The sequence below is a fragment of the Dreissena polymorpha genome, chromosome 5 (assembly GCF_020536995.1).
Source record: "Dreissena polymorpha isolate Duluth1 chromosome 5, UMN_Dpol_1.0, whole genome shotgun sequence".
NCBI lineage: Eukaryota > Metazoa > Mollusca > Bivalvia > Myida > Dreissenidae > Dreissena > Dreissena polymorpha.
The window spans coordinates 121,183,671-121,202,052 of NC_068359.1; positions in this window are offsets into that span (position 1 = coordinate 121,183,671).

Consider the following 18,382-nt stretch of genomic DNA (forward strand, 5'->3'; position numbering starts at 1 on the left):
CGAAACAAATTTGGGTACGAAAAAAATGGGTACGAAACAAAATTTGGGTACGAAAAAATTTGGGTACAAAAAAAATTTGGGTACAAAAAAATTTGAGGACGAAAAAAATGGGTACAAAAAAAATAGGTACGAAAAAAATATGGGTACGAAATATTATTGGTACGAATTTGTTTATATTTAAAATCAATTTTGAATTGTCTAGCGGGTGAATCGTCTTGTGGGGGTGAATTGTCTTAGGGTTGCTATTAACACTACATGTACTTCCGGCTTATCCACGTGTTTATAGCGATTGCGCAATAAAAAACACCACTTTTTCGTCATTTTATCAAATACTGGATTTTTCCCAGATATGACGAAAACGCCATATACATGAGAAATTTTAGCACAAGTGTCGGGCCAGTTTCAACACTCTCAAATCGCTGCTATACGCTGGAGCTTATCGAATTTTAGTCGCCATTATCATTTGTTCAATTGAACGTCCTCAAATGATGACGTCAATATAGCACTCATTCCATAAAAACCAGGAGTCAATGACCCCTGGACTGAAATTTTGAGGAGTCAAATTGATAAATTCTCGGGTCAATTTTGAAGCGCATTAATTGTGTTTTTGTCTGTATTATTCAATTTTTTTTAGATAAAAACATGCTCCAAGAGTTACACAATATCTAAAAAAGTAATACTGCGTTATTAAATAAAAATACCATGATACATAACACAACATATTTTAATGAATTGGTACACAAAGATAAGGACAAAATATCAATAATTTGTGCGAACAATATCGACTTTTAAGTTTTTCAAAAACAAAACATGTTCATTTTACAACTTTTATTATTTCTATCACTATACTATGTTTATTTGTTAAAACAATAAATGCTCATTAAAATCTACTTCATCATAACACATTTAAGTAATTTAAGATATGTACCTGTAGCACCTTTTCATCACATATTTATCTTGTTATAAAACTCATATTATCATCATCCCTATGATAGCTTTTGTACAAAAACACAATCTAAATGCATGGAACATCTAGTATATCTATTACTGTTTATCCAAATACTATACATGTCGGAAATATATACACTTAAGAATGCCTTACCAGAAGTAGTTTAACTTTAATAATCCAAAATGTCCTTGTTGTTATCTGGTTTAACAAACCTTATTTAATGTTTGTTAAATCCAGTTAATGCTATCTCCATTATTGAATCACCATTACTTGTAATTTGAATTGTTGTTGTTGTTTGAATCGCCATTTTTAAATTGAACGCAGGTTTAATGTTCATTTACAATACGTCCGCCATTTACAATGTCAAAGGTCAGACGTAGCATATAATTCTACTCGGGTAATTTATATCTAATTGAGAAAATGTGTTTTCTTAATGTTTATGTGTAGTATTATGACTTGTGAGTATAAAAAAACAACGCCCGGGGTAGACCTCTATCATACATGCCATACGTCCCGATCTCGGCGGGACAGTCCCGCTTTTGGGCCCTTTGTCCCGCCGTCCCGATATGAGACGATTTGTCCCGACATTCGTCAAAAACGATGTAAGGTCTATAGGTTCCCAATAAAATTTGCTATTCAAGCTCTGTTTCGCTAACACTTACCCCCGCTAATCCCTTCATTCCCCCCAATTAACAATCCGATTCTACTTACCGTGTGTACCAGTGTTGTTTATGACACCTTATCAGCGATTTATCGGCTAATTATTGATTTCATCAGGCATTCACACCATGGTGGTCTTCAAAATAGTGGTCGCTTATTGCTATCGATAGTTGTATTATAATGAAATAAATGTTGAAAATGTGTTTATTTTTGCATTTCTTTGAAATGTTTTACAAAACAATTGTTTTGTAAAATTAACTCTACGTCATTAATGAGTCTTTTACATTCAATGTTTAGTTCATAAATAGCGGGATAATCCGAATGTGCAATATACAAAAATCGCAACAAACAGTCCAATAAGTGATACCCATCCTGTCTAGTGTAATTGGGCGTAATTGTAATAAAAACAACGAGGTGCTATGCATGACAGTTTGACCCTACTCTAATTAAGCTAAAAACCACGAGGTGCTATGTATGACAGTTTGACCCTACTCCAATTAAGCAGCGACAATTGACAAGTAACAAACTGCGCATGGATACATGCTTAAAAAAACATCGCAACAAACAGTAAAAGTGGTACCCATCTTGTCTTGTGTTATTGTAATAAAAACAACGTGTTGTTATTCATGACAGTTTGACACTACCCCAATACAGCGCCTGACAATTCACAATTCAGTTTAATATGTGTATATAAGAAGAAAACAAAATATGATTATTAACATTAGAGAAAAATAATTCGAGTAAAGCATCCATAGACTTCTTTTGTCCTTTTGTTTTTGTTGGTGTAAAAACAGTTGAGGCGTTGTTGACAGTTAAAATGAACACAAAGACGGTTTGCTTTAACCAAAAACCTACCTCGGAAATGTGTACGGCCGCGCATTCCGTGTGTAACTGATGTAACTGTTCGGAAGATAGTTTACTGTAACCCGTACTTTCAGTGTACTGGATAGCCTCCCCTGCGTTAATGTTTGCCATTGAAATTAATATAATGAGTATTGTTGTCGTAATGTTCTAGATTTTGTACTCTAAAAAGATGATTATTATCTTCGTTGAATATTATCTTCGTTGTTTGCTATTGTATTATTTTATAAAACTGTTATTGTTATGTTTTAGATTCCATGCTTCATATCAGATGTTTTGTGTCTTGAATAAAAGTATCAAGAGTATTTGTTAGTACTATACTGACTACAGTAAAGGTGGAATGATAAATCGTTTTAGGTGTCCCGCTTTTTGGTCAAATGTCCCGACAATTTTTTATGGAATGTCCCGCTTTGGACCTAAAAAATTATGGCATGTATGCCTCTATTCCCTCGATTATAGACCGAGTTTCAAATACTGAAACATTAATTTTGATTAGGAGCACAGGGGGATTTATTACCATGGAACTGGAGATGTTAACTGACTGACACACGGGTTAAATTTTCTATGCGTCAAAATGACGCACGGCAGAAAAAAGGGTTGCGTCAAAAATGAGTCATTTTTAATTTGCTCGCGTCAAAACGCAGGATTCTGCTTCTATTGAAATCCCTGGTCCAATATTTGTTTTGAAGTTAAATATGCATACCGATGTTGATGAAGATTAGACTAACAGTGTGACTTCTGTGGTATAAACATGCATTTTGTTTATTTAATATATTAACCAATTTTGTTAGCTCAAATGACCCAGTGTCAAACTTGGCTGAGATTTAATTTATACAAATCTTCTGACCAAGACATCATAAGAACAAATGACCGGACCAAGTTTCTTGAAGGATGCACAGTAAATGTGATTTCTAGAGTGGTAACAAGATTTTACTATAGCCATTGGCCCATATAAGGAAAACTGCTACGCCCTCAACGGCCATGGTTTTAAACCGACAGAACATTTTTAACTATACCCAAAATTAATAAAACCTTATCCAACATTAGTAATTTGAATGACTATACATGTATTAAACACCCCAAAAAACTCATGAATGTAAATCAAACCCCGTTGTTGTTTACTTTTCAACCCCAGTTTGTGAGAAATAAATGGGTTTCTAAAATTTATCGCATGGAAATGGTATATACAATACTAATAATTCAACTTGTCATAAAAAATTTGAGTGCACAATTATACTTACAGAGTATTCTGTCATATCTATTAACTGTCAATAATACCCGAAAGGGGAGTTAGACAGTATACAGTCTTGGCCAAACATGGCCGGACCGACAAACACGTCCTGTAAAATTGTGTAAGGTCAGGCCTGTCTGTCAAATTTACAGGACTCATTGTCCGGTAAAAAAAACAAAAACAAATTCATAGGTTTGTTTATGGCTCTGAAAGTTTTCTGAGGTGCAAAAATAGCAATAGCGTCTTTATACATGTGCTTTTCCATACCAACTCTCTTTCTGCTGACGGAATTTTCCGAGGGCACCTGATTGGTCTATTTATGTGCATCTTACAAATGCGGGTCAGGACGGTCCAAATCCATGACGGCCTAGTCCCTTAACAAGATAATCATAAATCTGATTATTACAATTTAAATGATGCAGATATCAATTTGTGTGGTTTTAATAGCAATAGTAATGCATAATAATGATCGTTGTAATTCAAACCGTTATTATCTTGGCTATCAATGTCCACGCGTGAAACAGGCCGGTTGTCATTTATCGAGGCCGTTGTAAGTTTAGGCTGTATTGACCAGACTCATACCTGACATGCACGCTAAGCATAGCTTAGTTAAAAAAGTATAAAGTACTTTTGTTTTGGAAATTGTTCTTAAGATATTACAAAGAAGCGATTCCTGTTTATATTAACTGTTAACATGCGTTCAGCATTTAAAAAATTTTTTTTTCTAAACAAGACTAGTACCATGTATGGCGTGTATTATTATTTAATGTCAGATACAAATGTTTGACCTTAAAATTAATACCTATTCAATAATTTTATCATTTTATATCATAAACACCTTGATCCCGGCAAAAACACCAAGTTATTTTACTAACTATTATATTCTGTAGCCAGTAGGTCCTATAAAAAAAGAGCGGGTCCTGTATTTTTTCCCATTTTACAGGACCTTCTGTCCAGTAAATATTTGCCTAGTTTGAATTTGACTGAGCATATATAGATAGATAGAAAAACCACACGCTGCACATATTACAGGCTTTTGTATTGCTGATATTTAATTTCTTCTTTGCATATTCAATTGATAAAAAAACTCAAATGGATGTCTATTCTTAGTTTGCTGTCTTATTGTACCCTCAAATTATAAATGTTTCTTCAATGATTGAATTTTCAGAAACCTCATTCTTTAAAAGAAATTTTCAAAGTGATTTGGTTAAAGCCACACACTTTGAAATGAAATACATGTTAATCAATACATAAAGATGCAATTTGAAGGTGTGCAAAATTGTCATTAAATCTATAGCCTTACATGTGTATATTCTAATTGGCATAAGTAAAATTAAATCTATAGCCTAGTTAGAAAGTAATATATTATTGTTTAAATGGTACCGCTTTTAAACGGAAAGTAGGATTTGTAGACATATAAGTCTATTTTGACAAATGCAATTATTTTTAAGTTTTAAAGCGCAAAAAAGATTGATTTCTACCTTGTAGTCACCAGATATATTCTAAATGGCAAAGATAAAAATATGTTTATTATTTATACATAAATTTACTATGCCATGCAGTCATTTACAAAGTTGAGCAAATATAATCATTTTTCTAAAAATAAATCATCCTCTGAAGCCCCCACTGAGATTCAAACTCAGACCTCTTTCCTCCGTGAAGGAAAGTATTCTATCTTGAAATACAAGGGCATGTAAGAGGAAAGTTAGTTATTTTAAATCTATCAACAAATAGATTTGAACAATATTTATATGTTATTAAAATATGCAAACAGCCCATAAGTTTATTTTTCACATGACCTTCATAACAGAACAGACATCTCTGAATCTGCAATACATTACATTCTTAAGTGTTAACAAGGTAAATGTTGACGACTAACAACAGACGACAGACAAAAGGCGATCACAAAATCCAGAGTTTAAAAGAATTTACGATACACGAGATACGTATTTCATACTTTACAAGAGCGAAGGAGTCATAAAAAACTTAATTTATTATTAACAACACGCTTACCTCAATTTTAACTTTATCCCAATGCTTTAAACAATAAAGTTACAATGATATGAACTTCCATTTTCTGTTCTTCCTTCCCTTTCTCATAAATTATTTAAAACCACACTATTTTTTAATAATAAAAGTATTCAATGCTAACCATTCTGACCTTAAACACAATATAGGAAACCGTACCAGGGTTTTTTTTTAGAAAAAGGGGAAGACGCTGGACGCTGGGTAAAAGGGGAAAATCGAGCGCGAAAGAGACATATTTGGGGAAAAAAATAAAAACTGTTCATTTCAATGTCTATAACTGACCTACAGACTTCAGGTTTTTTTTTAGAAAAAGAGTCATGTCTCTGACCTTTTTGTTCTTAAACACATGAACAAGTATGATATTAAAGTCAAAGTCCTAAATAAAGTTGCAGGGGTAGATCAAATAATGGGAAATGTTTTCAACTTGGGCCGGGGAACGATGTCAATATTGTGATTTCAATTTCATGATGAATGGGTTGACGATCTAGATCTGCTACAGTATTGGAAGGGAAAGGTGCGGCAGCTGCCGATTGTCTACTTTCACTTTCACAATAATCCGACAGTATTAATCGATGTTGATTACATGTACCTCCGAATCCTGCTGGGTTTCAACGGTTTTTGATGATTCATTCTTAAAAAATACGTCAACGCAATTAATATTTTCCGAGTCCGAACGTTTTATTTTGTTCGTGTATGAACGCCAATTGTGAGACTTTTTCTGTTTTAACCACAGGTGGTTAGCGTGTGGCTATGATATTAATTAGTGAAAACATCATTTTGAATGATAAATAATCATATTATAACGAAAAATTAACTTTTCTGAAAAAAAAAATATTTCACTATCAAATATATATATAACAAGGTATGCAACTCAAAATCAGCCCAAAACGGGGTGCATCGCTTTGAACAGCCATATCTTCATCAATTGTGCAGCGATTTTCACGATCTCGGTCTTATTCAACGCAGAAATGAATTTCCTTTCTGGAAATGTATATGTCTTGCAATATTTTTACAAATGCTGGGTCAACTTTTAAGAAATAACACGATACACAACACGCATGACCCAGTTGACAGTGATCATGTATTCTTTATGAATGAAATCTCCAGTTGTAAAGACACACCTCCGCATTGGACCAATGAAATCACTCGTATGTTTAAAATGTCAGTTAGTTGAAATGTATGTAAACAAAGGTTTCAAACGGCGCTGGACAGTTAGTCTTGATGCAGAATGTAACGACAAGAACGGTAATAATGTTTTTTCATACGTTTTATTGAATTATGGTATCGAACTACATGAACTTTGTAGGGAAGTTGCCCTTTACTCCGTGAAGATTTCAGTCTTAAAGACAGCATGATCACTGTCAACTGGGTCATGCGTGTTGTGTATCGTGTTATTTCTTAAATGTTGACCCAGCATTTGTTAAAATATTGCAAGACATATACATTTCCAGAAAGGAAATTCATTTCTGCGTTGAATAAGACCGAGATCGTGAAAATCGCTGCAAAATTTATGAAGATATGGCTGTTCAAAGCGATGCACCCCGTTTTGGGCTGATTTTGAGTTGCATACCTTGTTATATATATATTTGATAGTGAAATATTTTTTTTTTCAGAAAAGTTAATTTTTCGTTATAATATGATTATTTATCATTCAAAATGATGTTTTCACTAATTAATATCATAGCCACACGCTAACCACCTGTGGTTTTAACGTTTATATCTTGGCTTTCACATAACCCGGATGAAAATTCGACTGGTTTCCGGTAATTAATTGACGAAACACCCTTCTCGCGCAAGACCGGAATCCAGTAAAATAGTCACATGATTAATACGATTAGTTGCCCGGTTTCCATGACGTAATTTAAGAGCTATATATAGAATCACTGGGATTCCCAGATTTGAGTGTTCGTCGGGAGAGAGAGAGAGATCGTTGTACATGGTACAAATTGGATAAGCGTCGACTTCCCAAAAGAAAAAAAAAATTTCTTTGAGGGTAAAATATTATATTTTGGTGAAAAATTATATTTTTGGAGGGGAAATGGTATTTTTAGGGGAAAAATTCTGGTAGGGGAAGACGCCGAATATCGGCGTCACTTTCTTAGTAAAAAAAACCCCTGCGTACATCCAACTTGTCGTCATTAAAGTCCAGAGTTTACATGAAATTATGTTACACGAGATATGTATTTCATACTACACTACGCGACCCGTGATTTTTGCTGCAATTCTCGCATCACCGCATGTACATGTAACATATATGTATACATTTACATTATACATTGCAATAATAAAGCTTTTGTTGTTGTTGTATACAATGGGCGTATTAGCTAAAATACTCCCGTTCGACATGAATTTGATGAAGTAATGTCGGAAGCTTTAACGGCTCCAAATTAATATAACAGCGCAGAATGATCATGCAATAATTATTGAACATAACATGTAAACATTATTTAATTATATTCCAGGCCCGAATACACTACCACTTTTCAAATTCCATATTGTTGCCATATACATGTAGCACTGTCTAAATTGAAAGTTGCATAGTGTTTCGTCATTGGTCTGTTATAAATACCTTGTTTCTCTATACATGGTATTTGATTTAGACAAAACTAATAATTTGGTAATTTACGAGAAATATGATATAAGCTTTTTAAATACGCTCGTCCCACATTAAGCACTGTACTCTTTACACTTCTGAAAAATGGCGTAGTCATATGGTTGTGTTAATGAAATTCTCAAGCATATTTACCGACATAAATGTTTAAGATTATTTTTTTCGTAAGTGAAGTTGTAATTATGTTGGATTATTTGATAATTGTGAACATTAGAAAAGCGTTATGTATACAGTTATCGATACAATTCGGTTTATATGCATGAATTGCTGAATCATCGATGTCACCGATATCCACTGCAATCACGGCGAATCACCGCAAAACTGAGGGGAATCTGGGCGAAGATTATCTTGCTCTCGCGCGACGGCAGAGTGACGAATCACGTGAAATCGCGGTGATTTTCCACTCAAAAATCAAACTGTCCGCCTTGACTCCGCAAATTAGGCAACAATCACGGGTCACGTAGTGTATACATTGTATATACAGAAGCGAAGGAGTCATAAAAAAACTAAATTTAGTATTAACGACACGCTTACATTTACATCAATTTTAACTTTAATCCTTTGCTTAAAACAATAAAGTTACAAAGATATGAACCTCCAATTTTGGTCATCCTTCTCTTTGTCAAAATTTATTAAAAACCACACTATTTTTTTTAAATTTGTGTATCAAATGCTAACCATTCTTACCTAAAACATGATTAAGGAAACCGAAATTTTGACGCAGCGAGTTATTTTATTCTTATGGAAGATTAAATTATGCATGACAAAAATACAATCGGAAATATTTTTACAATCTTTTGAGGCTTTAAAAAAGATTTTACTGTTAAATAAAATAACACGTCTGACTTGTCGTCATTAAAATCCAGAGTTTGAATGAAATTACGTTACACGAGATACGCATTTCATACCATATAAGAGCAAAGGAAACATATAGAACTAAATTTAGTATAAGCGACACGCTTACCTAAATTTAAACTTTAATCCAATTCTTAAAACAATAAAGTTGCAAGATACGGTAACTGCACGCACTTTGTAAAAAAATCTCAAATTCATTTGAACTCCACACTCATTCCATCACGCGAAACCCTTAAGGTGTCGCAATACAGAAGCGAAGGAGTCATAAAAAAACTCAATTTTGCATTAACAACATGCTTACATGTACATCAATTTTAACTTTAATCCTTTGCTTAAAACAATAAAGTTACAAACATTTGAACCTCCAACTTTGGTCATCCTTCTCTTTCTCAAAATTTATTAAAAACCACACTATTTTTTTTTAAATTTGTGCATCAAATGCTAACCATTCTTATCTAAAACATGATTAAGGAAACCGAAATCTTTACGCAGCGAGTTATTTATTCTTATGGAAGATTAAATTATGCATGACAAAAATACAATAGGAAATATTTTTACAATCTTTTGATGCTTTAAAAAATATTTTACTGTTAAATAAAATAACACGTCTGACTTGTCGTCATTAAAATCCAGAGTTTTAATGAAATAACGTTACAAGAGATACGCATTTCATACCATATTAGATCAAAGGAGACATAAAGAACTAAATTTAGTATAAGCAACACGCTTACCTAAATTTAAACTTTAATCCAATTCTTAAAACAATATTATAAAGTTGCAAGACACAGTTACATGCACGCACTTCCATTTTCTGTGATTTTTTTGCGTTCCATTTCTCAAAATTTATTTACAACCACACTAATTCTTAATTACATTTGTATCAAATGCTTAACATAACAAAGCCGTAATCCTGTCGCTGTAAGTTATTTTATTCCTATGAAAATTTAAATTATGCATGGCAAACACAAAATCCAAAATAATATTGGATTCTTTCTATGCTTAAAAACATATTTAACTGCACGACTGACTTGTAGTCATTAAAATCCAGAGTTTAAATGAAAATACGCCACACGAGATATAGCTGTATTCCATATCAATTCATGTGTGCTGAACAAAGGGGCAAATATACACTAGGCTTACAATGCTCAAACCAAAAGGTTCCAAATTGTTGCAAACAAATAAATTAAACATTCACATTTATCAATTATACCTTAGGTTACCTTAGGTGGTTTACCACCGCAGGTCTTTTGGACCTCTGTAGTGGCCTCTTCTTCGTCATCGCTATTTAATAGTCTCGGTGTTTTGCTTCCGGTTATTTCATTATAGTCACAGTTATGATCGTACACCATTGGGTGGTTTATCCAATATTTATATAGGCGTCTTTTAAAAGTATCCGTGTTCTTGGATGTGACGACAGCACTTGGTAAATTATTCCATATGTTTACAATGCGATTGGAGAAAAAGTTCTTGCGAATGTCGCGTGCACACCTTTGTTTTAAAAGTTTTAATGGATGACCTCTATTTGTATTTGTGTTCAAAGTAAAAATTCCAACTGTTGTTCTTTTGTCATAGATATTGTTCAAGATCTTGTATGTTTCAATCATATCCCCTCGTAGTCTGCGAAATTTCAAAGTGGGTAGTTTAATCAATTTAAGTCTTTCCTCGTATGATTTATCCTTAAGTTTGGGTAACATTTTGGTTGCTCTACGTTGGACGTTTTCAATGCTATCAATGTCTTTAATTTTTGATGGACTCCATACACTGCTGGCATATTCCAGATGTGGTCTTACAATGGACTTGAATAATAATCTGAAGCTTCTAAAATCTAGAAATTTAAATGAACGTCTTATTAATCCCATCATTTTGTTGGCTTTATTTACTTGGTTTTGTATGTGTTCATCAAATTTTAATTTTGAGTTTATTGTTACACCAACATCTTTTTCATTTTCAACTCTTTCTAGAGAAACGAGGCCTCCTTCATACTTGGGCATAGTATATGATCTTATTTCTGGGGGTTTTGTTGAAATTTGTAGTATTTTGCACTTGTCTGGGTGAAACTTTAACAGCCATTTGTTGCTCCATTCAAAAAGTTTATTCAAATCATCTTGGAGAATTAACTGATCATTTTTAGTCGAAATCTCACGGTATATTTTTGTATTGTCCGCAAACATAAGAACACTAGAGTTCACACATTTTGGTAAGTCATTTATGAACACCACAAATAGGATCGGTCCTAGTACGGAACCCTGAGGAATGCCGCTGGTGACAACGTGCCATTTTGAGTAGCTCCCATAGACTTGTACCCTTTGTTTACGATCGGTTAAGAAGTTCTGTACCCATTTACATGTTTGTTTGCTGATGCCATATTTTTCCAATTTGTATATTAATCTTTTGTGTGGGACCTTATCGAATGCTTTCATGAAATCTGTGTAAATTGTATCAATTTCGCCTCCTTGATCTAGTATACTAGTCCAGTGGTCCATAACCCTGAGTAACTGTAGGTTGGTTGATCGGGCTCCAATAAATCCAAACTGCTTATCACTGAATAAATCATTAGAGTTCATATGATCAACTATCCGTTTACGAATTAATTTTTCCATCAGTTTGCAGATTACGCTAGTGAGACTGACTGGTCTATAGTTCGAGGCTAATTTTTTATCTCCCTTTTTGAATAATGCTGTAATTTGTCCAATTTTCCATTCATTAGGCACAATACCCGACTTAAAAGAGCTGTTGAATATATGGCACATAGGTATTTGGATTATGTCTGACAGTTTTGACAAAACAATTGGGTGAACTTGGTCTGGACCTGGAGACTTAGATGTGTCGAGTTCGTTTAATAGGGTTTTCACTTCCTCTGGTTTAAATTCATCGTCACTTGACAGACTCTCAAAGTTAATGTTCTCCATTTTATCAAAGTTTTCATCAGTTTCTTGTGTGAATACACTAGTAAAGAATGTTGCTAGAACGTCTGCTTTATCTTGGTCACTATTAGCTATAAATAACTTCCCATCTTTCATTTCATGTAATTCCGATATACCACTACGCGTTTTCCTTTTTGAGTTTATATATGACCAGAAATTTTTACAGTTTGATTTGGATGTCTCCGCTATTTCCTTTTCGTATTTTTTACGCTCCTTTGCTACTATTGATTTCACTTTGTTTCTAGTCCTTGTATATAGTTTGTAGTTTTCTTCGTTGTTATGTTTCATGTACTTTTCCCATTAATTATAATTACAAGCTATTTGTTTTTGTACTGCTATAAATTGTGGTGTGGTGAACCTATATGAGAATCAGGTGAACCACTGCCCTAATCAGAAATCAGTCTGAATTAATGTTACTCAGCTTTACATATTCTACTAATTATTAATTAAATAAAAATATTAAATCTTGACAGAACTTTGTCAAGTTGACGATGCTTATAATTTGAGAAGTTAATGATTTATAATCATCGAGGGGGGTATTCCAGACGTTAAACATTGCATCATTACATGGAAAAACAGCTGCACAACTGTATGCGAAAAGGTAAAACAGTATATTCTATCGAGAACTAACTTGCATAGCAACGTCCGAAATGTGCAAACTCCGACATCTATTTCGATATTTATAAATTCAAGATATAACGTTAACTGAACTGTTGTACAGAAATCAAACTATAAAACTTGTGTTTTGATAAAAATAATGAGCAAAGCAAACCAAAAAAACTTACCCTTTTAACGGCAAAACAATTAATTTATTCAATATTCAACACATGTATTTCCATTCAAATTATGCCCTTGAACTTTAACGGTTGATTGTCGTTTCGTTCCACTATCAGTTCGTGCCACTAATATTTGTGTTGTTTATTTTTCAAGGTAAGTTTCGTAAGAAATAAATGTGTTTGAAAACTTTCTCGTATGGTAATGGTATATAAAATTCAACTCATCGGACAAATTCAATAACACAATGACACTTACCAAGTTTTCTGAACAACCGTACACAGCGCAAAATGCGGGAGCCGCGTGATGTCTATTTCCATATCCACGGGTGTGTTTATGTCAAATGCTAGTGTTTTTCAATAGATCGTATACTTATCTAAAAAACGGCGAAGTAGCGTTCACTTTAATTATTTTGATGATGTTATTTTGTAAATAATTTCTCGCGTTCTTTTCGAACGTTCATTGGCAGCCATTTTGATTGTTGGTTGTATACTTCCGAAATTATGTGTTTAAATGACTTTCAAAAATGTTTTTAGTGCAAAAATGGTAGTTTTAAGTATCGATTTCTCGGATTTATTATATATATTTTGTTAACTTATTTGCGTTTAAATTTGATTGTTTGTTGTTTACTTGCGAACTATTTTTCATGTGTACGCTAGTGGATATGTAATCAGGTTACCATATTTACATCAATGAAATTTAACTGTTGTTTGTTTTTGTTTGTTTTGTTAATATTTTCTAAACGGGTTCAGCTTCGTATGTTAAACGCAATATGAACTTATTTATTAATTTGGGAATAAAATCGCAATATGTATTAATTAATATCAAATTTGAAGTGTCTATCGCGTGAATTGTCTCCTTGGGTTGAATTGTGTTTGGGTTGCTATTAACGCTATGAACGCTTCCGGCGAGAACTCATTTTATAGCGATTGCGCAATAAAAAACACCACTTTTTCGTAATTTTATCAAAAACAAGACTTTTCCCAGATATGACGAATACGCCATCGTGTAGATCGAGTTCTGGTCCATATACATGTCAAATTTCAGCACAAGTGTTGGGCCAGTTTTCATGGCCCACAAATCGCGGCTATACCCTGGAGCTTAACGAAACTTAGCCCCCTTTATCATTCGTTCGATTGAACGTCATCAATGATGACGTCCAATACATCACTCATTCCATACCAACCCCATTTCAAGTGTTTGAGGTTTATAGAATGTGAACACATTTATTTACTTTTCATTTAAATGCAATGACATATGGTTGATAAGAAATCCGCTGAATAGTCTATACCTAATTATTATTATTATTATACCGGATTTATACAGCGCCATTTTCATGCAAGAGTACACGTTCAAAGGCGCTTTACATAAGAACATTAGACGTATTGCCGATACGAATACATTTTGCAACACTGTTTCAAAAGAAATCGATCAAAACTACTCAATTATACTATGAAAACTACTCTATTATACTTATACTATAAGTACTACGTAAAAACATGCACAGTAACCATAGATTAAAAAGATAAACAAGACACTATACAAACTGCTCAATGTGTAAAGCTATAAGACAATTAATGAAACAATAAAATCTAAAACTTAAACTATAAGTACTACGTTAAAACATTCACAGTAACCATAGATAAGAAAGATCAGCAAGACAAAACAGATGCTCATGCACATTCGGGATTTCCAGATCATAATGTTATGTATTCACTGAGTAAGTTTCAATGTTAGTTTACACTTTCGCTCAAATCAATCAAATCAAATCAAATAAATTTTATTTTGAGTCGGCAAGACAATAACAAATAACATAATATGTGAAGCTTTTGAACCGACTATACAACAAATGTAAACAGTAAAACAAGAGTAAAGAAGTTAGTTAAAAGAAAGACAATTACTTGGGTATTAAAATACAAATACATAATCATAAGAAATACAAATACACAAACAGTCAATACAATTTAAGGCATACAACACATATTAAGCTACAGTAGACATATTCCTTACTATCCTGCTGGTATTGCACTAGGAGGGGCAATTTAAGGCATGATATTATCATCATCGTGGCACGCACGGGGTAAAATATGTTTAAAACAAACAAATCAATGTAAGGATGTGGATTAGCTGGACCAGCAGCAGAGTCAGTGCAAGAAGTTATTTATAATGACCAGGTAGTAATAAAGCATCGATGGAAACCAAAAGCAATATAAAGCAAAAATAAACGTACATTTGCAACCACAAATAAAACAATATGAGAGTTTAAAAGCTGTGTAGGAAGCTGCTGATCTATTCCTGTGGATAGGACTAAAAACTGCAATAAGAGAAAATGAAATAAAAAACTGAACACAAAAAGAAACACAAAAGTGCGACCGGATAAAACTTATCTAAGAACAAATATCATCTCAAATCAGATTTGGGGTGAACTGATCAGCAGCTTTCTCACAATAAAACTAGTAACATAGCGAAAAGCAACACAACTATGAGCAACACAACTATGAGCAGGCACAGGCAAACTAATATATTAAAGCAACTTAAAGTACAAAAGCAAAAATAAAATACAATAGCAGAAATAAGGACAGCACAAGCAGCCTAAGAACAAAACAAAGGAAACAGTGTGGCATGCCGCTCCAGATCTGTGTGCCAGCTATGCGAGCCTATGTGACATTGCATGCTGAGCATTTACATTCTTTACCATTCCAGTGCACAATTAAGCTCTTAAATTGATTAAAATTGCTCGCTTTTCTGAAGCTTTCTGGAAAGGAATTCCACAGAACTGGAGCCGCATGCCGGAAACTGCTACTACCGTACTTTGATGACTTAACCTGGGGAATCTCTAATAAGTTTGTGTACCTGAAATGGTAACAAGAGTCATGTTTAAACACTAGGTCATTTAAAACAGGTGGTGCCATGTTATTTATAATTTTGAAAGTTTCAAGTGCCATAGATCTGATTCTTCTGATATACAGGCTAGGTAGATTTGCTTTACTAAGTAATTGATCATAAGAACTACAATAATCATCATATACAAAACGGAGTGCTCTTTCCTGTATTTTTTCAATTTTATCTGTATTACTTTTACCGCAGAAATGCCAAGTTAAAGGGCAAAAACTAAAATTTGATAAAATAAATGAATGAAAAATGGTCAGTCTACTTAAGCGACAGAGGTTTTTCCCTATTCTCTTCAAGATATTAAGTTGCTGAGCTGCCTTACTGCATATACTACTAATATGAATATTAAAATTTAAGTTGGAGTCCAGGTTTATACCAAGGAGTTCGACTACATCATCACAAGGGTATGATTTCTAATTTTTGTAGTTTATATCCTCTGGTTAAATGTCTAGATAATTTTACAAATAGTTTTTACATAGCTAGAGCTAGCTGTTAATGAGTGAAGGGTTTGGACAAAACCTTTCAACGGGTGAGATGTTTGCTCACATTTGGTGTGCAGCATAAATACGAATAACGAAGGATGACCAAAGTTGGATAGTTAACTTGCATGTATATATAGAGAACTTGAGTGCTTTTCGGTGATTCTCTGCTGTCGCGGGAGTGATTTTCGGTCGGTATATTGCCGATATTTAACCAATTTTGGGCATTAATACCTCATAATAAACACAAGGTAGTATAAATATGCATGCAATATACCATTTATAACTAATTTAAACCGTTTACACATAATAGGAACGCAAATATTATAAATATATATCGAGAAATTGAGTGCTCTCGGTCTTCACATGAAGTGCTTTTCGGTCGGTATATTGCCGATATTTATCCAATTTCGGGCATTAATACCTCGTTATAAACACAAGGTAGTATAAATATGCATGAAATATAACCAGTTATAACTAATTCAATCCGTTTACACCCAATAGAAACGCAAATATTCACATATATAGCGAGAAATTGAGTGCTTTTCGGTCTTCACATGAAGTGCTTTTCGGTCGGTATATTGCCGATATTTATCCAATTTCGGGCATTAATACCTCGTTATAAACACAAGGTAGTATAAATATGCATGCAATATACCATTTATAACTAATTTAAACCGTTTACACATAATAGGAACGCAAATATTATATATATATAGCGAGAAATTGAGTGCTTTTCGGTCTTCACATGAAGTGCTTTTCGGTCGGTATATTGCCGATATTTATCCAATTTCGGGCATTAATACCTCGTTATAAACCCAAGGTAGTATAAATATGCATGAAATATAACCATTTATAACTAATTCAATCCGTTTACACCCAATAGAAACGCAACTATTCATATATATAGCGAGAAATTGAGTGCTTTTCGGTCTTCACATGAAGTGCTTTTCGGTCGGTATATTGCCGATATTTATCCAATTTTGGGGCTTAATACCTCATAATAAACCCAAGCTAGTATAAATATGCATGAAATATAACCATTTATAACTAATTCAATCCGTTTACACCCAATAGAAACGCAAATATTCACATATATAGCGAGAAATTGAGTGCTTTTCGGTCTTCACATGAAGTGCTTTTCGGTCGGTATATTGCCGATATTTATCCAATTTCGGGCATTAATACCTCGTTATAAACACAAGGTAGTATAAATATGCATGCAATATACCATTTATAACTAATTTAAACCGTTTACACATAATAGGAACGCAAATATTATATATATATAGCGAGAAATTGAGTGCTTTTCGGTCTTCACATGAAGTGCTTTTCGGTCGGTATATTGCCGATATTTATCCAATTTCGGGCATTAATACCTCGTTATAAACCCTAGGTAGTATAAATGTGCATGAAATATAACCATTTATAACTAATTCAATCCGTTTACACCCAATAGAAACGCAAATATTCATATATATATAGCGAGAAATTGAGTGCTTTTCGGTCTTCACATGAAGTGCTGTTCGGTCGGTATATTGCCGATATTTATCCAATTTCGGGCATTAATACCTCGTTATAAACCCAAGGTAGTATAAATGTGCATGAAATATAACCATTTATAACTAATTCACTCCGTTTACACCCAATAGAAACGCAAATATTCATATATATATAGCGAGAAATTGAGTGCTTTTCGGTCTTCACATGAAGTGCTTTTCGGTCGGTATATTGCCGATATTTATCCAATTTCGGGTATTAATACCTCGTTATTAACCCAAGGTAGTATAAATGTGCATGAAATATAACCATTTATAACTAATTCAATCCGTTTACACCCAATAGAAACGCAAATATTCATATATATAGCGAGAAATTGAGTGCTTTTCGGTTTCCACATGAAGTGCTTTTCGGTCGGTAATTGCCGATATTTCCATTTTGGGCACAATGTACTATAAACATACAATCATATAACCATTTATTACTAATTAAACTCGTTAACATACACTAAAAACGATATATTGCATATATATAGAGAGAAATTGAGTGCTTTTCGGTGCTTTTCGGTGCTTTTCGGTGCTTTTCGGTTATTGTATGGACCGCGAATAACTTACAACA